Raw genomic sequence first — 12,398 nt, 5'->3', positions numbered from 1 at the left:
TAAAAGCCCCCTCGCCCCCTATGAACAAGTAAACTGGCACCTCCTATTGCAAGACGGTAGACCAGAGGAACCCAAGAGCCCACATGGGAACACTAAGAAGTAGATGCGTTATGGAACATACCAGTTGTACCTTGAACTCCATTCAAAATGTTCGGAGTAAAAGGTTTGATTGTTTTAGAAGACGCTCGAACTCACAACCTGGTCATTTCTGGAGCCCATACTGCTATAAATAAGTAACGCACGCTTAACAATTGTGCAAAACGAGAGCAGCGCAAAACCGACAGCATCAGCGCTCCTGCCAAACAGCTTCATTTTCGGTCTCTCAATTATCACTTCGAGATCTTTCTCAAACAGAAGCCTCCAATCCAGATGCTCTTCGTTAAATAACAATTCCCGAATCAAGAGAGTTTTGATCAATCATGACGAAAGCATGCACAATTTCCTCACCTGTTCCTTTTAATCCCTGGGATGGTGAACATCAGGTCCTGGAGATTTGTCTATCTTTAGCCTAATTATTTTCTCCATTGCCGTTATTTTAATAATACGAATCCCCGTGATTTATTAAACAGTTTTCCTCGTGTCTCTGGGATGTTATCCTCATCCATTTCTGTGACAACTGATGCAAAGTAAAAATTGAGCAACTGCCATTTCCTGATTTTCAATTACAATATCACCTCCATCTGTTTTTAAGCGGCCCAAGTTACTCTGAGCCTCCTTTCTTTCTCTTAATATACTTGTAAAAACCTTGAGAGTTGTCCTCATTTTCCCACACAAGTTTTTCTCCTTTTCCTTTTTTGCTCCTCTTACGATTTTTTAGTTTCAGCACCACGATAAACAACACTTCGCTGGAAAGTTCGGCTCAATAGTTCTCCAATGTCAGAGCGAGAATTGTCTGAAGCCCTAATTTATGTAATGTAACAAATACAATCACACATAATCATCCGTGTATCAACGCACTGATGGATACACAAAGATAAACACAGCGAGAAATCCAGTCAGTGTCGGAATGCACAGGCAAACGGACAAGCGAAATGGACAGAGATGAAACGGCCTGAACCCCCAACAGTGAAGTGTCGCTGATAGATATTAGTGCGAGGAGGTGGGGCTACTGCATCATCACTTGGCGCTGTGGCTTAGCTGGTTAAAGCATCTATCTAGTAAACAGGAGATCCTGGGTTCAACTCCCAGCAGTGCCTTGTACAGCTTATTATTTTACCTAATTTGTGGAATTAAGCGACAAAATAACACTGTGGTGTTTGTCTTTTTTCAGGTTTCAGGAGGAAACGGATTGCAAGATGACTGTTCAAAAACGCCCTTTCATTGTCCAGACAGACCTCTCATATAATGTGTCTGCCACACGTTAATTTAAGGACACGTTCTTGTTTCTGGGCTCGTTGTGGTGGGGGCATAATTCACGATTTGAGGTTCAAAGTCGGAACTCGTCCAAATTTGGACCTCGACTTGTGATCTTGACCTGCGGTACAAACGTTTGCAAATAGGAAAAATAAGTCCTCAAATCGCTCCACCTGAATCTCCAGGCCCAGATGAAATATACCCAGGATGTTAACAGAAGCAAGGAAGGAAAAAGCGGAGGCTCTGACCATCATTTTCCAATCCACCCTGGCAAAAGGTGTCGTGCTGAAGGATTTGAGGATTGCTAACGTTGTACCATTGTTTAAAAAGGTAAAAAGAGATAGATCGAGTAAATACAGGCCAGTCAGCCTAAACTCGATGGTGGGTAAATTATTGAGCACAATTCTGACGGAAAGTATGAATCGTCATTTAGAAAGGCACGGATTAATCAAGGACAGTCAGCGTGGATTTGTTAAGGGATGGTCGTTTGAATTGAATTATTTGAGGAGGTATCAAGGAGGATCGATGAGGGTAGCGCGATTGATGGAGTCAACATGGATTTTAGCGAGGCTTTTGGCAAAGTCCTACATGGCAGATTGGTCAAAAATGTAAAAGCCCATTGGATCCAAGGGACATTGGCAAGTTGAATCCAAATTTGGCTGAGTGGCAGGAACCAGGCGGTTGTGATCGACTGGTGCTTTTGTGACTGGAAGGCTGCTTCGAGTGGGGTTCCATGCGGCTTCGTACTAGGTCCCTGCATTTCGTGGTACAGATCATTGATTTAGACTTAAATGTAGGGGGCATGATTAAGAAATTTGCAGATGATACAAAAATTGTTCCTGTGGTTGATAGTGAGGAGGAAAGCTGTCGACTGCAGGAAGATATCCATAGAGCGGACAGGTGGATAGAAAAGTGGCAAATGCAATTCAATCTGAAGAAGTGTGAGGTAATGCATTTAGTCGGGGGGGGGGGGGGCAAAAAGGCAAGGGAGTACACAACAAATATTGTCATTAATTTGCCATTTGCACTCCCATTCTGCAATTTTACTAATGTCTTCCTTTATTTTTGCGCATTTTTCCTTTGTATTAACGACAGCTCGCAATTAGGAGTCCTCCCTAAATTTTGAAATTGTATTTCCGATTCCCGTGTCCAAATCATGAATGTAAATTTTGAACAACAGTGGTCCTAGCACCGATAAATTGTGAACAGCAGTGGTCCCAGCACCGATAAATTGTGCACAGTGGTCCCAGCACCGATAAATTGTGAACAGCAGTGGTCCCAGCACCGATAAATTGTGAACAGTGGTCCCAGCACCGATAAATTGTGAACAGTGGTCCCAGCACCGACAAATTGTGAACAGCAGTGGTCCCAGCACCGATAAATTGTGAACAACTGTGGTCCCAGGAATTGTGATCTTGAACTGCAGTTGAAACTTTTGCATAAAAGGAAATAACGTCCCCAAATCGTCCCACATGAATCTCAAACGCTTTGGGAAGAAGTTCAATGGAAACAATCAGGACTTTAAAGGCACCTCAAAGACCTGAACTTTCGTTGAATGAATTTTGTTAGCCATTACATTCGACCATGAAATCGCCCTTGACGTTCATCTCACTGAAGCAGAGTGTGGCCGCTTTGTATCTGTGAGCATGGCGGTCGCGTGTTTAGCTTTGATATTGATCGCTTCCAATTTGTAAAATTTCATCAATCGTCAGGGAAAAGAAACCGAGAATCGAATTGTCCCTGTAAGTGATGAAGTGAAGGGATTGGTGCTCCAAGCAGATCTGGAAAATGCGTGGTGCAATTGGTCAGGAGTTCAAAATCCACCCTCCAGCCACTCGGCAATCATATTAACTGAGCTTTACTCTGGCCCAGTGTCACCGCACTGAAATCGAGTATTTGTGCGGCGTGTTTTTCTTCATAGTTGCTGGTTTAAGATTGAAGACCGGCTTGTTGGATTTTTACTCCTGCAAGTTTCAACCATTCATTTTTCACTGACTGTAGACAGTTGTTATATTGGTCGCTACAAACTCAAAGTTTAGCCCAGTGAATTATTGGTTTAGCAGGTGACCTCTTCACCTGTTCTCGGTGGTGTTATCCGTTAGCGTGAAAGTTTGATTGTTCGAGCCCTTATTTTATTCTCAGGATTCATTGCCTCAAAGTTCCAGGGTTTCAACGCATGTTTTGGAATCAAGAATCATTGCCAGCTGAGCAGGGCTGATATTCTACCATTTACCCTGCGGTCGGAAATCAGGCACATGAATCATATAAAGGAATGGAACATTGGCTTCACGGAAATTACAATTCTCCTTGACAGACAAGCCCCCGAAAGGCCCGAAGGGAGGCCGCATTTGCAGCAGGAGAGCTGGTTCGCTGTGACATGGAGATTTCTGTCGTGAGTGAGACCAGACTGTTCCTATGTTCAGAGAATAAATTTCACACCCTTTATTTTGGAAAAGCAAAAAGGTGGGGATTTTTGTCATAGCCCGATGCCTTTCGTGTTGTATCAGATGTTCCTCGTTGCGTTACTTTCATCTTGATCGGAGAACCAGTTCGGGCGCTCCTGTGATAAAGAGCGACAATTGCCAGTTAATGTTAAATTTAACAACGACTCCACTGCGTTTTTAATCCCACTCTTAAGATGCAGTCTATAAAATGAAAAAAATTCATCACATTCAAAGCATAAAAATCTTATTAAGTTTTGACTGTCTCTCGGTAACCACGTCAACATCGCCATCAGTCTGAAATAGAAAGTTATCGATTGATTCATGGTGATTAAAACAGGGATTCAACTCCGAACAGGATTCAATTCGCTTCATGTAATTAATTTAATAAGTTCATCACTCTTTTTAAAGTTAATTCCCTGACTGGGAATCGAACCTCGCGGCGGTGAGAGGACCGAATTCTCACCACCAGGCCATTGGGGAACTCCCAAGATTGCGCACGAGACAAAGTGGAACTGATGACATTCGTTTTTCTTTCGATCTTTCATGATTCATTCAGCTCTGTGTTTATTCTCAGGCCGCTTATCTCTCCTTCTTTTCAGCTTCTGACTGCGGATATTCCTGTGGCTAAATATGAATAATATAGAACATCTCACAGCCCCGGTATATTTGCTGTTTCTCTGTGCAGTTCTGTGCAAAATCAAACTGCACGCAAATACCGACAGTGCCTCTCTCTCACTCCCCACAGAAGCAGCAGGAGATGCCACTTTAAACTGTCAGTTGCTTCAAACGAATCATGATGGACCTGCGTGGCTTTGCAGTTTTCCAAGGAGCTGCATTCAGTGCGTGAATTTTGGAAATGGAAACATGTCCATCAGCAGCTTGTGGTCGTATTTTACCTCACTTTCCATTTCATGTACATGCCTACTTGCACTTGGTGATGTCATTGCCTGAACATCACCTCTGTCGCGATATTATTTCGAACAGAAAATGCCATTTTGTGCGAGCAGTTTGTCTGGCAGGAAAATGACCTGAATTACAAAGGGCCAAGTAGGAAAGGCCGCGTTGCTCTGCTTGTTCGCAGCAAAGAATTTTCAGCGTTTCCTTGGGGTTTAGTGTTTAGGATTCGGCGCTTTCATCACCACGGCAAAGGTTCGATTGTCGGTCTCAACATCCGCATATTATACACTCTACCATAAGTGTACTGTACTCAAATTGCTGATTTTTTCATTGTGAGGGGAAGAAACATAAATGTGTGGACATTAATTACGAATTCATCAGCTGGGTTGCACCATTTCTTTTCCTACCGTCTCAGTCTTTCCATCTTTCCCCTTCTCTGCTGGTGTTGCAGGTTCCATCATTCTTCGCTGTTCACGATGCCTGAGAAGTCCATCAGGAGAAAACAGGCAAAGTCAAGAGACAGAGACAGGGAGAGATTAAAACATAGAAAAAAATTGTATAAATGTCAAGTTCTGCGAACGAGCAGAATTTAGAATGGAGCTTGGGAGAGATTCCTTCACGTGTCTTGCAATTTTGCAAGAGATCATTGGGCTCCGAGGTAAAAGCGTCGTTGGCGATGGAGCACCTCTCTGAGGGAGCGAACAAGGTCCGTTCGTTCAAGTTCATATTCATTTGAACACTGAACAAACTTTAAAAAGTAGAGCTTCGAACAGGATTCGCACCTGTGCAGGGAAACCCCATTGGATTTCAAGTCCAACGCCTTAACCACTCGGCCATCGCAGCGGCAAATATCGATCATGCACAGCTATAAATCAGAATGCGGAGGGTTATCACACGAGATCTGTGACACTTTGTTCTCTCAGACAGGTTTCCAACTGGAAACTTGCAGCTTGTTAATGTGCTGACTTTGCTGTCTCGGTGATAGAATTCTCATTTATCACGTGAGAAACCGGGGTTCGATTTCCGGTTCGTTTAGGATTATTTTCATTCTCCATTCATACGATCGCGTGAATTGTGCGACAATCGCCCTCAGCTTCAATCTGCGCACCATTTCGAGACATTTTCTATTCTCCACGTGTGTTGCGTCGAAGCTGGGTTGGAAAATCACATTGCAAGTCCTGCTTCTCAATGATTGGGTCATCGCAGCTGCAAGCGACAAATCCGACACGGCTGCAGAAGAGAATGAAGAAGGTTATGACAGGAGAACTCTGAGACTGTATGTTCTTTTTGACAGGTTTCGAACTGAACACGTGCCGCCGGCTGCTGTGCGGACTTTGTTATTTCAGTTATAAAATTCTTGCTTTCTGCGCGCGAGGCGCGGGTTCGATCACCACCCAATGGAGGAGCATTTTTCATTCTCCATTCATGAGGTCGAGTGAATTGGGATACATTTGCATTCAACTTGAATTTGAACACCATCTTGTGATATTTTCCTTTCTCCATGTGTGTTATCGTCGACAGAACCTCTGCATTCTGTCCTCCATGCACTGGAATTAAGACAATCCTGCCGACCACACCGTTGACAAGACGTGAGAAGTCAATTAGTGATTTTGCAATAAAAATGGTAACACTGCAGGGTTCGTCCGGGATCTCTCACATAACAATCAGCAAACACCCAAAGCGAGAATCATACCCGAAGACCAACGAGCCACTGATAACAGAGGGGTGCAACCAATGCAGAATTCGGTGCCATCCACAGCCGACCGCTCCATCCAATCACGTTTTCTAATCCGATGTACAGCAATGTCAAGTTGTATTCTAACGATTTCATATGAACAATATTAGCCTCTCTTTGACACATTCGTTTTGAATGTGCGACTTGTATTATCAAGTGAGACTTTGCAGAATTAATTGCTCTAAAGCTACATTGTTGTCTGTCTCGGCATCCGCAGATTATCCACTCTCCCACAAGTATAACAGTGACTACACTTCAAAAATACTTCATTGGCTGTATAGCGCTTTGGGACGTCTTGAGGTCGTGAAAAGCGCTTTATAAATACAAGACTTTGTTTTTATACTGGGCTAAAAGTACTGATGATTTCACTCTGAGGACGAAGAGACATCAATATGTGAACATTGGCTACGAATTCATCATCTGGGTTGGTCCTTTACTTTTCCAACCGTCTCATTCTTTCGATCTTTACCGTTCTCTGCTGGTGTCGCAGGTTCGATGAGCTTTGGCCGTTCAAGGAAGCCTGAGAAGTCCATCAGGGGAAAACAGAGAGGGACAGAGACAGAGAGAGATAGAGAGATAAAAGTATAGAAAAAAAAGCCTGAATACCAAGTTAGCAGAATTTGAAATGAAGCTTTAGAGAGATGGAATCATACACTCATAGAATCGTTACTGCACAGAAGGAGGCCATTCGGCCCATTGTGCCTGCCCCGGCTCTCTTTAAGAGAAATCCAGTTAGTCTCATTCCCCCGTTCTTTCCCTGTAGACCCGCAAATAATTTTCCTTCAAATACTTATCCAATTCATTTTAGAAATTCACGATTAAATCTGCTTCCACCACCCTTTCAGGAGATGCATTCCAGACTATAACTACTCGCTGATTTAAAACGTTTTTCCTCATATCGCCTTTGGTTCTTTTGTCAACCACCGTAAATCTGCGTCCTCTGGTTCTCGATTCTTCCTCCAAGGGAGCAGTTTCTCTTCATTTACTCTATCTAAACCCGTCATGATTTTAAACACTTCTATCAAATCTCCTCTCAACCTTCCTGCCCGAAGGAGAACAACCCCAGCTTCTCCAGTCTATACACGTAACTGAAGTCCCTCATCCCTGGAACCATTCCAGTAAATCTTTTCTGCATTCTCTCTATGGCCTTCACATCCTTCCTAAAGTATGGTACCCAGAATTGGACACAATTCTCCAGTTGTGGATTATTGTGAAATTTCCTTCAAGCACCTTGAAATTTTGCAAGAGACCACTGGGCTTCCAATTAAAAGGCTCTGCCGCGGTAGAGGATCTCTGTGAGAGAAGGAAATGCGGTCCGTTATCTCCAGTTCATATTTTTTTTGAGCATTGAACAAAACTGTAAACAATAGCGCCGCGAGCAGGATTCCAATGTTTCACCAAAAGACCCTGTCGAGTTTTAGATGTAACGGCTTAACCATTCGGCCATCACAAGCAGCGAGTGCTAGTAATGCACGGCTGTAAATCAGAATGCGCAAGGTACTCAGAGGAGATTTGTGAAATTATATGTTGTTTCAAACAGGTTTCCAACTGGACACGGAGAGCCCGATGCCATGAAAACGTTGCTGTTTCACTGGTAGAATTTGCACTTACCACGCGAGGGAACAGGGTTCGTATTCCCGACCAATTGAGGAGCATTTTAATTCTGCACCTCTGAGATCGCCGGAATTGGGATAAATTCACCTTTAGTTTCAATCTGCACACCGCCGTGAGGCATTTTACTCTCTCCGTGTGTGTTGCGTCGATAAACCGGCTGCATTCAGGCCCCTTGTCCTCAAATATGCTCGAGGATTAAATCAATCCTGCTTTCTGCAACGCTGAAAAAATGTGAGAAATAAATAAGTGAATCTTCATTGGAAATAGTGAAACAGGAGGGTTCTGGGATTTAAACCCCCAACCTCTCACATATCAATCAGTGAAACGCCCAAAATGAAAACCATAATCCGAGAACAAGGAGCCGTCAGTAACACAACCGGACAACCAGTCGAAAATTTCCCTGCTACCCACAACCGATCGCCCATTCATTCAGACCGCTTCTGTCCATCGAATCATAGAATAGTTACAGCACAGAAGGAGGCTATTCGGCTCATCGAGCCCGTGCCTGCTTTTTGTAAGATCTATCCAATTAGTCCCATTCCCCGGCCCTTTCCCGGTGCTCTGCATTTTTCCCCTTGAAATTCTTTTTTTAAGTCACGATTGAATCTGCTTCCACCACCCTTTCAAGCAGCGCATTCCAGATCAGAACTACTCGCTTCGCAATTAAGTTTTTCCTCATATCGCCTTTGGTTCTTTTGCAATCACCTCAAATTAGTGACCTCTGGTTTCCGACCATTTCGCCAATTAAAACAGCTTCCCTTGATTTACTTTATCTAAACCCTTCATGATTTTGAACACTTCTATCAAATCTCATCTGAACCTTCTCTGCTCGAAGGGGAACAACCCCAGCACCCGGCAAATACGGTCAATTAGCTTCAATTAATTTATTTGATCATTAAACAGACCTTTAAAGACAGGCCTTGTTTTGTGGAAGTGTGAGCTGGTGGTTTAAATCGCTGGTTTCAATGTTTGGGGCGTTTCTCGATTCGAATTTTACCACTGACAGAATTTCTGCAAATGTCAATTTTGACCTGTTCACGGAAAACCCGATTTTAGAGCTTTGGAGCAGAAGATGTGAAAGAAGCTGAAAGTGAAAGTGCAGATATTAGTTTCATCACGGGGACAGGACACGTTTCCATTGGTAAGGACATCTCACCTTAAGATTCTTTCCAGCAGAGTGGGACAGGTGATCAGAGTGACCGGGCTCCAGCGGCGCAATCGGTCCTGATATGAGTTACAGGCTCGGGAAATGCCGGGGTTGTTAATTCGAGTCTCAACTCGATCAAGCAATCCTTTTGTTTGTGAACATTTCGACCGGAGTTGAAGGTAGAATTGATGTTTTCCAAAATACATCTACTTATCTGAATTGCCATGTGATTCCTCTGGTCTACGCTGTTGCAATAACAGATGTGATGTTTAGTATTACTTGTTTACAGGAGGGAGGCTGCGGTTTTCGAGACCCAAACTATGATTTTGATCCATCTTCAAATCGTGGGATTGAACTGGAGCTTTAAACCAGCGCCAGAGGCCGCTCAGCCAGGATACTTTCCATCCTACACTTCAGGAGCTAGTTTTACAGGAATAGAATTACTGCAAACAAGAATTCTACCCCTGAAGCACCAATGCTCACACGGCAGCAGGATGTATGTGTCCAGTTAGAAAACTGTCTGAAGGAACATGCAGTCTGACAGAGCCGGAAGACCAGCAGATTGACTTTCGGTCTGAGCAGATGTTGAGTCTCCTTCTTGAGAGTGTTTCGCCAATCCAGCTCAGAATGGTTTAAGAATCATGAATTCGGGTGTGACTGGAGCCACTTGTGTAAGACGAAGTGTGGGGGGCAGTTTCACATCCTTGACGGACATCAATGATCCTGCTGCGGATTTGCTGCAAAATTTCACTTCCCAGCTCCCGAACTAAAATCCAACGCCTTTCCAATTAGAATCCACAGCCTTTGAATGGCTTATCAAACAAAACAAGTGGAAATCCAACACACTAGCCATTGCACTACAGGGTCAGTTGCTAAAAAAAACCCGAATAAAAAGAAAGACATGTTTCTCCGGTCCTGAGGCAAAGTGACAATGGATATTATTCAAAAAACTGTCTCCTCGATTCTGTCTTTATATATTTTTTTGTAAGCTTCGATTTTAAAAGTTATAAAAAGCCGAAATAAATAAATTAAATTATAAGAATCGAATCCGTGATTAAAGCGTTACAACATACTCTAAGCAACTGAGTTAACCGGCCGTACTGACGGTCCATTGGACATTTTAATTGAATTCTGTACTGTACGCCAGTTGGTAGCGCTTTCTGTACTTGGACCCCTAAATCTCTCTGCTCCTCCACAGTTCCCACTTTCTCACCATATAGAAAACATTCTGATTTATCTTTCTTAGATTTAAAGTGGATGACCTCGCTCTCCCCCACATTGAACTCTATTTGCCGCAGTTTTGCCCACTCACTGAATCTATCAATTCCCACTTTTCAACTTCCTGCTTCTGTCTTCATGAATTATTGCGTCACCAGAAGGCTGCGTGTTCAAATCACGGGGTAACCGTTACTTTTCGAGCTGATCGGATTCTGGATCGTTCCGGAATGAATATTTTATCTGCTTTTTCTCAATAAACAGAACCTTGCTCTAAAGTCTGCTTCCCTGGTTCTCAAATTTTAGGAAGGTGTCTCATTCTGCCCTCGACATTTGATTTTGACCTGCGGTTGAAACTTTTGCAAAGAGTGAAATGAAGTCCCCAAATCGCTCCACGTGAATCACAAACGCTTTGGGAAGAAGTTCAGTTCAAACAATCAGGAATTTAAAGGCACCTCAATGACCTGCACATTCTTGGAATGATGTGGAGATGCCGGTGATGGACTGGGGTTGACAATTGTAAACAATTTTACAACACCAAGTTATAGTCCAGCAATTTTATTTTAAATTCACAAGCTTTCGGAGGCTTCCTCCTTCCTCAGGTGAACGAAAATTTCTTGGAATGAGTTTTGTTCGCCATTGCATTCGAATGTGAAATCGCTCCCGGCTTTCATCTCAATGAAGTGAAGAGTGTGACCGCGTTACATCTGTCAGAGTGGAAGTGACGAGTTTGGGGTCGGTGTGGGCCGTTTGCAACTTTTGAAATCTCACCAAGCAGCAGAGAAATGAAACTTAGAATCAAATTGTCCCTGTCAGTGAAGAATTGAAGTGAATATCGCTCCAAGCAGATCTGGACAACTCGCAGCGCAGCCGCACAGAAGTTTCAAATCCACCTTCTCGCCACTCCGCAATCGCATGAACTGAACTTTACTCTGACCCAGTGTCACCGCGCTGAAATCGAGAATCTCTCGGCCACACTTTTTCCTAACATCATCGTACCTGGTTTAAGAGTGAAAACTGCCGTCCGCTTCGCTGTAAGTGTAGGAGACAACTTTGTAAACACCGAGTCGTGTCACAGACCTGCTCGTTGGACCTGATCATTTCATCTTATCTCATTTTCAGCAAACCTGAATATTACTGGAATAGAGAATGGCGAATCACAGCTCGATAAATCAATCCTCTCGACCACGAGGGGACGGAGTCCTCCAACATACAGGTGTTTAATGGTAAGGTGAGTTTAATGTTCAGGAATAATAGAGCACAAATTTTCACTCGTGCAAATTTCACACACTTTATTTCTGAAAAGTAAACTGATACTCGAGAGAGGTTATATTGATCGCTGCAACCTGAATTTTTAGTGGTTCAATAAAACACGTGTGCTGTTTCTGTGGCGCAATTGGTTAGCGCGTTCGGCTGTGAACCGAAAGGTTGGTGGTTCGAGCCCACCTAGGGACGGTGGGGTAACTTTTATCTTCATGGTATCGCATTTCCTGGTTTCTGATGTATGTTTTGGCCACAAAACAAATGTCCGGTTTCGATGGGCAGTTGAGCACGGCCGATCTTCCACCATTTCACTTGTGATTGGCTTCGCCGAAATCTAAATTCTTCTTGACAGACAAGATCTGACATGGATATTTCTGCAGTGAGCGACACCAGACTGTTTTAACAATGAATGTCACTCCCTTTTATTTTGGAAACGCGAAATTCTGATCACATTTCGAACGGTTTCAGTTGATTTGTGAGAGATCATGAAAGCATCCTGCAGCGCTGCCTTGGATAATAACAACAGTTCTCAAGGTGAGGTGAGAGTGCCTGCCCTTGACATCAAGGCAGCATTTGACCGAGTGTGGCACCAAGGAGCCCCAGTAAAATTGAAGTCATTGGGAATCAGGGGGAAAACTCTCCAGTGGCTGGAGTCATACCTAGCACAAAGGAAGATGGTAGTGGTTGTTGGAGGCCAAGCATCTCAGCCCCAGGGCATTGCTGCAGGAGT

At 43.6% G+C, this 12,398-nt stretch overlaps 3 non-coding genes across 3 annotated transcripts; 2 read left to right on the top strand and 1 right to left on the bottom strand.

The window, feature by feature from the left end:
* Window positions 1-1,122: 1,122 nt before the first annotated feature.
* trnat-agu (transfer RNA threonine (anticodon AGU)) lies at window positions 1,123-1,196 on the top strand. The gene has a single exon. It is a non-coding gene; the product is annotated as a tRNA-Thr (tRNA).
* Window positions 1,197-5,455: 4,259 nt separating this feature from the next.
* Window positions 5,456-5,537, bottom strand: trnas-uga (transfer RNA serine (anticodon UGA)). Its single transcript has one exon. It is a non-coding gene; the product is annotated as a tRNA-Ser (tRNA).
* Window positions 5,538-11,786: 6,249 nt separating this feature from the next.
* On the top strand, window positions 11,787-11,860 carry trnah-gug (transfer RNA histidin (anticodon GUG)). The gene has a single exon. It is a non-coding gene; the product is annotated as a tRNA-His (tRNA).
* Window positions 11,861-12,398: the final 538 nt, after the last annotated feature.

Source organism: Heptranchias perlo, chromosome 20, assembly GCF_035084215.1.
Source record: "Heptranchias perlo isolate sHepPer1 chromosome 20, sHepPer1.hap1, whole genome shotgun sequence".
In the NCBI taxonomy this organism is placed as follows: Eukaryota; Metazoa; Chordata; class Chondrichthyes; order Hexanchiformes; family Hexanchidae; genus Heptranchias; species Heptranchias perlo.
The sequence above is the reverse complement of the archived record's forward strand: the minus strand, read 5'-3'. Positions and strand labels throughout refer to the sequence as shown.